The 10234-nt window shown below is 46.8% G+C and overlaps 1 pseudogene; it reads left to right on the top strand.

The window, feature by feature from the left end:
• Window positions 1-8843: 8843 nt before the first annotated feature.
• Window positions 8844-8960, top strand: LOC136635902 (5S ribosomal RNA; annotated as a pseudogene).
• The last annotated feature ends 1274 nt before the right edge of the window (window positions 8961-10234 follow it).

The raw sequence follows: 10234 nt of genomic DNA, 5'->3' as shown, positions 1-10234 counted from the left end.
TGAGCGTCAAACTTGAGTACCACAAAATGGGTGAGGGGTGTTCAAGAAGCCCCAGGAGGAACTATTGGTTGGAAGTCCAAGGCATCATACACAAAGGGGCTGCCCCTTGTTCACTTGATGGGGGAGAAGCCAATGGTGGTGTTCTTATCCATAATTCTTCCGTTTGGGCCTCTTCAGCCTAGAAAAGAGACGCCTGAGGGGGGACATGATTGAGACATACAAAATTATGCAGGGAATGGACAGAGTGGATAGGGAGATGCTCTTTACACTCTCACATAACACCAGAACCAGGGGACATCCACTCAAATTGAGTGTTGGGAGAGTTAGAACAGACAAAGGAAAATATTTCTTTACACAGCGTGTGGTTGGTCTGTGGAACTCCTTGCCACAGGATGTGGTGATGGCATCTGGCCTGGGTGCCTTTAAAAGGGGATTGGACAAGTTTCTGGAGGAAAAATCCATTACGGGGTACAAGCCATGATGTGTATGTGCAACCTCCTGATTTTAGAAATGGGCTATGTCAGAAGGCCAGATGCAAGGGAGGGCACCAGGATGAGGTCTCGTGTTATCTGGTGTGCTCCCTGGGGCATTTGGTGGGCCGCTGTGAGATCCAGGAAGCTGGACTAGATGGGCCTATGGCCTGATCCAGTGGGGCTGTTCTTATGTTCTTAACTACAATTCCCAGGAAGCCTTGCAGGTCTCTTGTTATCTGGTGTGCTCCCTGGGCAGTTGGTGGGCCGCTGTGAGATCCAGGAAGCTGGACTAGATGGGCCTCTGGCCTGATCCAGTGGGGCTGTTCTGATGTTCTTATGTTCTCATATTTTTTTATTTATACAGTGCCATCAGTATGCATGGCGCTTTCAAAAGTTTCTGCCCTGAGGCACTTACAATCTGCCATTCAACATGGGGAGATGGCAGCAGAAGGTGAAGGAACCTGGGAAGTGGGGGGGGGGGCGAATATGCATTTATTACAGTCATATGTGCTTCATCACTTTGGCTAGAGTATGGTATGAGAGCTACTGACTGGGTTTTTAGATGGAATTTAAAGAGACTTGAGAATCCACTGTTCACATGTTTGGGGACGCCAGGCCAGTATCCGGGCAGCAAGGGAGAAAGAGAAGAGGGGGGAAAGCAGGAGACTGCTGAAGTAGGGAGACAGCAGGCAGGAAGAAAAACAAACAAGGGAGGAGTTCTGAGCATAAGGGGTAGAGAGGCACGCCCTAAACTAGACCACTGCCCAGGCAGAATAGCTCCACAGGCCTCCAGAAGCAGTGGGACAGTCACCTCTGGGTTTATAAAAGAGACTTCTGGTTGCAACCAGAGGGCTATGGAGGCCTGGTGGCAGAAAAGGAGATGGGTCAGCGCACCTTCTGCCACAGAACAGGTGGGTTGTGGCAGGAGGAAGTTCAAGAACCCTGCTCTAGAAGTCTTGCTAAATTCCCCAATTTGGGCTCAATTTAAGTTACTTTCTGTGTGTCCGTGACACACGTAAGGACACACATATATTTCCCAAAGGCAATTTCTCCATCAGATTCAGCATGGGGGAAAAGAAGGAACACATTTGTATGGCTTCCAATCTCAGCCCCACCACTTAACTAGGGGTCAGGGGTAATGTTAAAGTTGCAATTGATAATTCCACTGAATAAGCCAATAAGGGCGTGCAGCGCTAGGAAGATTAGTGCAGCGCAAGGGGTGATTTCAGGAATCTGTCGCTATTTTAAGGTTGCTTGAAATGAATTAGATGGTTCTATCCAGCTGAAATGGCTTCGTCGCTAGGAGATTCAGTGCTTTTCGCTTATAGTCTGGTCTCCATCGGGAAAGTCATCATAATTTGTGAGGAGGTCTTTTGGAAGAATTGAACCAAGGGCTGAAAATGCCAGGTGGAAATGAGTGCCAAATGCCCTGGGATCAAAATTCAGCTGACCTTCCTGAAGCTGGAATTAAGAAAAATCAGTGCTCGCCGCTAATTATGGGTTGGCTCTTTTTAAATTAGAAGGATAGTGTCTGTTTTTGAAGGTTAGGTGAGTCACTTTCTCTTATGACAAAGGATGGACCAGGACTATTTGTTCGGTTGGGCAATGGCCCTTATTCATCTAACTGCACAAGTAATTATATGGTGAGACTCCTCATTCCAAGGGGGTTGGATCATAGGAACCACGGGAAATACAGCTGTCAAATCCATCCCTCGTTAAGGGCCCAATCCTATCCAACTTTCCAGCACCGGTGCAACTGCACTGCAGCCTTGAGGTAAAGGAACAAATGTTTCCATACCTTTAGGAGGTCTCTGTGACTGCCTCCCCACCACACGATGGCACTGCTGCACCGGCACTGGAAAATTGGATAGAACTGGGCCCTAAATTGGGTGAAGTGAGGTCATGAAGGGGAAACATTTTCAGACCATGCTCCAAAGTGCTGATAGGCTGGGTTTTCCACCGGTGCAAGAGCTCCTTGCATCACCCCCATGTCGGACCTCCTCCTTTTTGCCCCTTCTTCCTCAGACTGCTCACCCCCTAACTCAATCCTTTCTATGTTCTCCACCAGCTTTCTTCATTCACCTGCCTCTCTGATTGCCTTCCCCATCCTTCGCCCCTTATGCTTCTCTCTTCTTCTTTCTTGGCTTGTCCTAGTCCTTGCCATGGGCTACTCCAGCTGCAGCCAAGTGTCATTAGCTGGGCATTCCCCCAGGTAGGAGGGGGCATGGCATCATTGCTCCTTGTGATGTCCATGTCCCCTCGGGGTATTGGCTCACCTGCCTCTTCTAGCCCAGCCCAGTCTCTCCAGGGTCGACGCAAGGAATGGGGAGCAAACAAAGAGGACTTGCTTACTTTCTTTAATTTGGTTGTGGCCTTTACATTCATGGGATGGTCTCGTTCCTTCACAAGAACCCCATTCCCCCAAGTACAGTCTCAATCACAGACTCTCCACAATCCAGGACCCCAGTGGCCCGTCGCCCCAAGAGCCTTTATCTCCCCCCTTCAGTTCTCACCACGAAAGGTGTCTGGTGTGGGTTGTTCTCCATAGGTCTGGTTTGGAGCTCTTGGCAAGGGTCTGGGTCCAGTGGTGGCCCTCCTTTCCCCTTGGTTCTCAATGGTTGTTGGACTCAGCCAGGAGTTGTCCCTGACGTCTTCTGGACTGCAATCCCTTCCCCAGCCTATGGGTAGCCCCTTCCTCCAGGGGCTGGAGTATTGGGTTCTTCTCCACTCCTGGATGTCTCTCAGTTGGGAAGGCCTCTCCTCTCTTAGAGATACCTCCTTTCTCCCTTCTCTGCCCCTTCCTAACCCCTGTCCCAGGGAGCTCTGGAAGGTGCATCCTCAGCCTTCCACTGTCTCTTCTTCTTATCCCTCTAGCCAGACCTCTTAGCCCTGCCCCTTCCTTCCCACACCTGGGACCCAGATCTCGCAGGATCTCCTCCTCCCTTCTCCCTGCCGGCTCCACCCTTTCTTTCCTCAAAGGTAGCTGCACCTGGGCTCTGAGAAGGCCTCTGCCTTGTCCCAGAGGAGAGGGGCCTGCTTGCAGCCAAGACTTCGGAGTCTCACCCTCTTTGTCTGGTTCCTCGCTCTTCCCTGGTCTTCCAGGGGTCTGTATACCCCTTTTCTCTACTTTCCACCCCTTTTCCTCCTGTTCCCCTGATGGGTTTTGCTTTTCCTGGTACCCCCCCCCAGATGACACTCCCCTATGGCCAATGCCCCCCTATGCAATGGTCAGGTGGTCCTGGTCCTTGCCTGCAGCTGGCCATCTCCATTCTCTTAGCAGGACCAGCTACATTTACCTGTCCCTTCAACAGAGGGGCAGAGAATCACCCAGTTGGTAGGCACAACAGACTGAAAGTCAACACTCCAGCAAGTGTTCACAATAATCTGATCAAAAGTATAAATACTGTACTTAATAACATTGGGCTGTCTAGTCACTAAAGATTTCTGTATCCCATTCTATACAGTAACATCTCTCAAAATAGGAAGGCAAATGTTTACTTTCCTGCATGGAGCCATTTAAGAAGGAAAGGGAAAAAATGCAATTTGAATGCCTTACGATGATGATTATTTCCATCTCAGATATTAGCCATCATCCTCCCATGATAAGTGGGTTTCTTGTGGGGAAAAAAAAACCCCAAAGCTATTCTCTCCGCTGTCACGGACCTCTAAAAATGTTATAAAATCACCATTTGCACATTTATAGCATTTCCAAGTGCAATAAGGCAAGAAATGAATACAAAATCAGGATGTTTTGGGGAATTAAGATAATCTTTTTTTATTAGTTCCTAATGGAATTTCATTGCACATATATATGTATATACAGTATACACGTACGTGTGTGTGTGTGTGTGTGTGTGTGTGTGTGTGTGTGTGTGTGTGAGGCAGAGAAGACAGAGAAAAATAAAAGAGTAGGCAAGAACTTAATCAAATGCATTGTGAGAAAAACATCCTGGAGGATCATTGAAAGATTTAAAAAGTTTACTCATTGAAAACAAACTGTTTTGATGAGAGGGGCATGCAGTGAATGGGGACTGGAGAATTAAGGGGAGTAAGCTATCTGCCTGTCTGTTTGTCCGTCCATCTATCTAAATAACACATCCCTTCAGGAAGGCATGAGATCATTATTTTAATTATTTCTGCCTGCCAAATATCATTTCATTTAAAAGCAAATGCAAATGATTGAGAAGATGTTTTGCTCCACATTATTGGATACAGACGGGTAATATAAAAGAAGGGGGCTAGAAAAGATGTTCTGTAGCTTCACAGATCCAATGAACAGCTGTTCACAAATTATAATGTTTCCAGGTACAGATTGGGGCTCTTCCCATGTTAGGCTGGACCTGGGTTCACATTTCGTAGGTACCCAGGTTCATTTTTATAGATCAACAATCCATAGAATCCTACACCAGCTGTACCTTCACTGAATAGAATATGTGCAACTGTTACCCTGCACATGCCTGATCTCATCTGATCTCAGAAGCTAAGCAGGGTCAGGCCTGGTTAATACTTGGATGGGAGACCGCCAGGGAATACCAGGCGCTATAGGCTTATACCATAGTCTTTTGAGACCGAAGGTTGCCAACCATAGGTATAGACTAGCCTGTGCAGGCAAGAACGAGAAGGGGATAGAGTGGATAGAGGAATGTTCTTTCCCTTCTTGCACCATGCTAGAACTAGGGGTCATCCAACCAAATTCACTGGTGGGAGAATTACAACAGACAAAAAGAGATATTTCTTTATCCAGCATGTAATTAATCTATGGAACTCCTTGCCACAGGATGTTGTCATGGCACCTGGCCTAGATGCATTTAAAAAGGGATTGGACAAGTTTATGGAGGAAAAGTCCATCACAGGTTGTTGGCAACCTTCAGTCTCGAAAGTCTTGTATCGTGCTCTGAATGGTGGTTCTGGAACAGTGTCTGGTGGGCTGAAAAGGCTGATTAGGGAGTGACAATCCCTTCCACACTGGGAGCAAATGTAGTCTGTCCCTGGTGTGTCTCTCTGGCTATGGGTCTTCCTTCTTTGCCTCTTTGCCTCAGTCTGTTGGCCAAGTGTCTTTTCAAACTGGGAGAGGCCATGCTGCACAGCCTGCCTCGAAGCGGGACGCTCAGAAGGTTGTTGAAGTCCAACCCTAAGGCCTTCAGATCCCTCTTGCAGATATCCTTGTACCATCACAGGTTACAGGCCATGATCACCATATGCAACCTCTGGATTTTAGAGATAGCCGAGTTCCAAATGCCAGATGCAAGGGAATGGCAGCAGGTTCCAGGTATCTTGTTGTCTTAAGTGCTTCCTGAGGCATTCGGTGGGCCACTAGGAGATACAGGAAGCTGGACTAGATGAACCCTGGGACTAATCCAGCAAGGTTCTTCTTATGGAGTGGAAAGAGCAGGAGGAGAAGTGAAGGCAAGAACATGGACAGAAAAGAGGTCCCCACTACCATTTGCTGCCTAATGCAACCATTTCAGTTGGCTTCATGGATGTGCCAGCCTTGGAGCAACCCTAGCATCTCAGTTCATAGCCACAGAGGGACTGCAATCAGCCCTGAAGAATGGCAGGCAGGAGATGCATATGTGGGTATATATCAGCCTTCCTAGGCGCTGAAACCATCCAATTTTGTTGAGGAAGGAACCTCCTTTGTCTTCAGCTCCCCCAAAAAGCAGCCCAACAGCTTCCCAAGTTCACCCGCTAGAAGCCAAATAACAAGGCCACAGCTAGTTGATGGAAGGCTCTCCGTCGTTCAGTTCCTGCAGTATGAACCACTGTTTGGTTGGCAGTTGTTAGATATTCCAGTGCTCACAATGGCTGAGTGAGTAGCAGTGTTCTCTGTTACTAGTCAACAGGGGATGAGTTTCAGTTGTCTTGTGCTGCCCTTGTCACCAGTTCAACCCACCGTCAGAAGCAAGAGAGATTTATTTTGGAGATCAGAATTTTACCTGAAATCAGGGAATGCAGGTGAGGCAGTTAATATATATACATGCTAACTCCAGGTCTCCTTCAGCAGTGCATTTAATTAAACATTAATGTCAAGTGGAGCCTCATTATGAAGTCAGAATCTCCAAATGCAAAGGGCTGCAGAGGAACCAAATACCCCAGGGTGGGAATGGTACGTGTTATGAATTTGGAAGGCGGTTTCCCTTTGGGCTCTGGAGAGTGAAAGCCTGAAAGCTGGCTCATGCCCTCTGATCAGGGTGCCAGCTCTTCCTTCCTCATAAAGCAGTGGGTGTTTGCACCCTCTAGCTATCATGTGTGCCTGTGAATAGGGACCTACCTTGCCTGCGGCTCTCACCTTTGCTCCTGTGACTTCCAAACAGCTGACAACACACTTCCCTCTCCTATGATCAAGGGCTTCTTTTCTGAATCCATGCCGGGGTCAAAGCCAGGGTGACCTGGCATCCTCTTTTTCCAGGACATGTCCTCCTTTTTAGTCTTGCATCCTGGAAAAAGAACTTAAATGTCCTCCTTTTCCCTGTGAGCAGGCAGCGCATAGCCTTCTTGTAACTAATAAACTATATATCGTATAGTTTTAAATTTAAGAATATAGCGTTTAAATTAACCACATGAAATCAATACACGAGTCTTTTTAGCTTTTGTTTTGTCATGTCCTACATTTCCCTTGGATGTCCTACATTTTGGGATGGCTTGTCTTCTTTTGTAGTTATAGCATCTGGTCACTCTGGTCAGAGCTCAGTAGCACATCATGTATTTTGTAGACAAACAGGCTCAGGCACAATCTTTGGTATCTCCAGGTTGGTCTGCACCCCAACTGCAACCCTAGACCCCTGCCCTAGATTACCCGAACTAGAAAACCCAATGGTCTCATGTATATTCATGTCCCTTGAATTCTCATGGAAGATCAAGAAATGTGTTTCTGAAAAAAAAAAAATCACACCAACTGGAGCATTGTTTTATACTCCCGAATTGATGAAACATTCATACAACATAAGTGATCCAGCTTCCCCCTGTCCCAGCCTTGCATTCATTAATCTTCTGAAACCTGTTCTTGTTTTCCAGGTTTCAAAGAGGACTCATGTTTAAACAAATGGGATCTTTCTTGAAAGAGCCAAAGAAGACACAGCAATGCACAAGAGGGTCTGAATGAGATTTAAAAGTCAAAGAGACGGTTCCTTTTCTCTGGATGCTAATTCTCCTCATTTATGAGACTGTCCCTTCCAGAAATAAATGACATGGGAAACCAACAGGGTTCTTTCACTTCCGTTCATTATTCAATGAGACACACTTTCACGCCACTTTGGGTAATTGAAACGCCGCAAGATTCAAATAGGAGTCTATTCCTATTAACCGGATTTGTCCTTGGAAATTATTTTAGCAAACACATTTTCAAAAGCCAAACATTGCAGGGGAAGTGAAACCATAAAGGTATCTATAATTGCCCTAGTCCTTTATCCAAGGCTACTGGAAACAACCATGTGAAATTGGGACTGAAAGAACAGAAATATGTTCACTTTTAGAGGCATCTTTTAACTGGTTGCTACCTCGAATGTTTTAATTTTGTTTACCTGATGGATTGTTTATGCCACTAAAGGTGGAATAAATGAATGAATGAATTTTCATTCCTCCATCTTTTAGAGGAGATATTACAAGGGTCCCGAGTAGGTTCCAACATAAGATGGGGGTGGATCACCAGTACCCAACAGTGAGGGTAATCTATCCAAGGTTGTGACGATGCTGAATTTGAAACAGGAAGGTTTGGGAAGTCATGTCCACAGCTTGGAAACACCAAATGTATTCCAGATCAGCCCTAGACTTCACTGGAGTTTGAGTACAGTCTGCAATGGTCTCAGCTCATCTCATCACAGGCCTTCCCCACAATTGCTTCCTCCTGCCCTTTCCCACCAAACGTATCCGGCAGCAGTGGTGGGGAGCAACAATCATGGAGAATCCTTGATTCACAGCCCAATCATAACCCCCAACCCCCTCACTATTTCATGAAAAGCCACCTGGCCAACAGAGGGTGCTCTGCATGGAAACCAGAAGGAAAACTGGAGGTAAAACCTACTTCCAGTTTGCCTTCTGGTTTGCCTTTTTTTAGTTACCTCTGCATGGGCTCCTCTGTCTATAGGTCTCCTCAGACCCACACAAGTTAGTGAACTGGTTTAAGTCCAAGCAAGCTGGGAGTGTTGGGGGGCAGGGTTATGGGATAGGATCTGATGTGCATGACTGCTGCCGGATCCAGCTCATGTCCACTGACCTGCACCCAGTTTGTTCCTATAAATACCCCTTTACCTCTCCTCTCCACCCATGACCTACCTCTTCTGCCAACCTACCAGCAGCAGTGTCCAGCCAAGTCTAGTATGCATACAGAGATACTGGTTGTTTCTGCCAGTAGTTCTATGATGAATTATGGCAGCACAACATTTTTACCCTGCACGTGCCTGATCTCGTCTGATCTCGGAAGCTAAGCAGGGTCAGGCCTGGTTAGTACTTGGATGGGAGACCACCTGGGAATACCGGGTGCTGTAGGCTTATACCATGATCTTGGAAGCTAAGCAGGGTCAGGCCTGGTTAGTACTTGGATGGGAGACCGCCTGGGAATACCGGGTGCTATAGGCTTATACCATGATCTCAGAAGCTAAGCAGGGTCAGGCCTGGTTAGTACTTGGATGGGAGACCACCTGGGAATACTGGGTGCTGTAGGCTTATACCATGATCTTGGAAGCTAAGCAGGGTCAGGCCTGGTTAGTACTTGGATGGGAGACCGCCTGGGAATACCGGGTGCTATAGGCTTATACCATGATCTCAGAAGCTAAGCAGGGTCAGGCCTGGTTAGTACTTGGATGGAAGACCGCCTGGGAATACTGGGTGCTATAGGCTTATGCCATGATCTCGGAAGCTAAGCAGGGTCAGACCTGGTTAGTACTTGGATGGGAGACCACCTGGGAATACCGGGTGCTGTAGGCTTATACCATGATCTCAGAAGCTAAGCAGGGTCAGGCCTGGTTAGTACTTGGATGGAAGACCGCCTGGGAATACTGGGTGCTATAGGCTTATGCCATGATCTCGGAAGCTAAGCAGGGTCAGACCTGGTTAGTACTTGGATGGGAGACCACCTGGGAATACCGGGTGCTGTAGGCTTATACCATGATCTCGGAAGCTAAGCAGGGTCAGGCCTGGTTAGTACTTGGATGGGAGACCACCTGGGAATACTGGGTGCTGTAGGCTTACACCATAGTCTTTCCAGACTGAAGGTTGCCAACCACCATTTTTACCAGACCTTTTGCCTCTGCAAAAGGATTCACTGATGCAGTAGGCCCATAGGATTGGATTCTCTCTTTCTCTCTCTCTCTTTCTCGACTTCCAATTACTTTTTCACTCTCACTAATCCACAGCTGAAAAGAGCCTTTTTGTTAGTCCGTTTTAACATATTCCCTTCCGCGGTACATTATGGTCGTTTTTTGCGTAACAAACGCCTTTGTTTATTTTGTAAGGAAGTTCCAGACACTCTGTCTCATATTTTATTTTTCTGTTCTCATCATTCTTCTCTACGAAAATTATATTTAGCCACCTGGTTTTCCTATTATCCTCCTTCATGTGAATTTTCTCTTTCAAGGTTTATGGAAGATGCTATTGGATCCTTGACATTTGCTGTTGCCAGATTCCTGGCTCTTGTTCTATCAGAAACTCCTGCTTTTAGACAAGTTAATTTGTCTTTGTAAAATGTGTGATCTGTTTTATTTTTTTCACTTGCTTTGGGAATTTCCAGAACGCTTTACAGATGATCCCAAGCCGTGATTCCCGAG

The sequence above is a fragment of the Tiliqua scincoides genome, unplaced genomic scaffold, assembly GCF_035046505.1.
Source record: "Tiliqua scincoides isolate rTilSci1 unplaced genomic scaffold, rTilSci1.hap2 HAP2_SCAFFOLD_126, whole genome shotgun sequence".
NCBI lineage: Eukaryota > Metazoa > Chordata > Lepidosauria > Squamata > Scincidae > Tiliqua > Tiliqua scincoides.
Note: the sequence above shows the minus strand (reverse complement) of the source record. Positions and strands in the feature narration are given on the sequence as shown.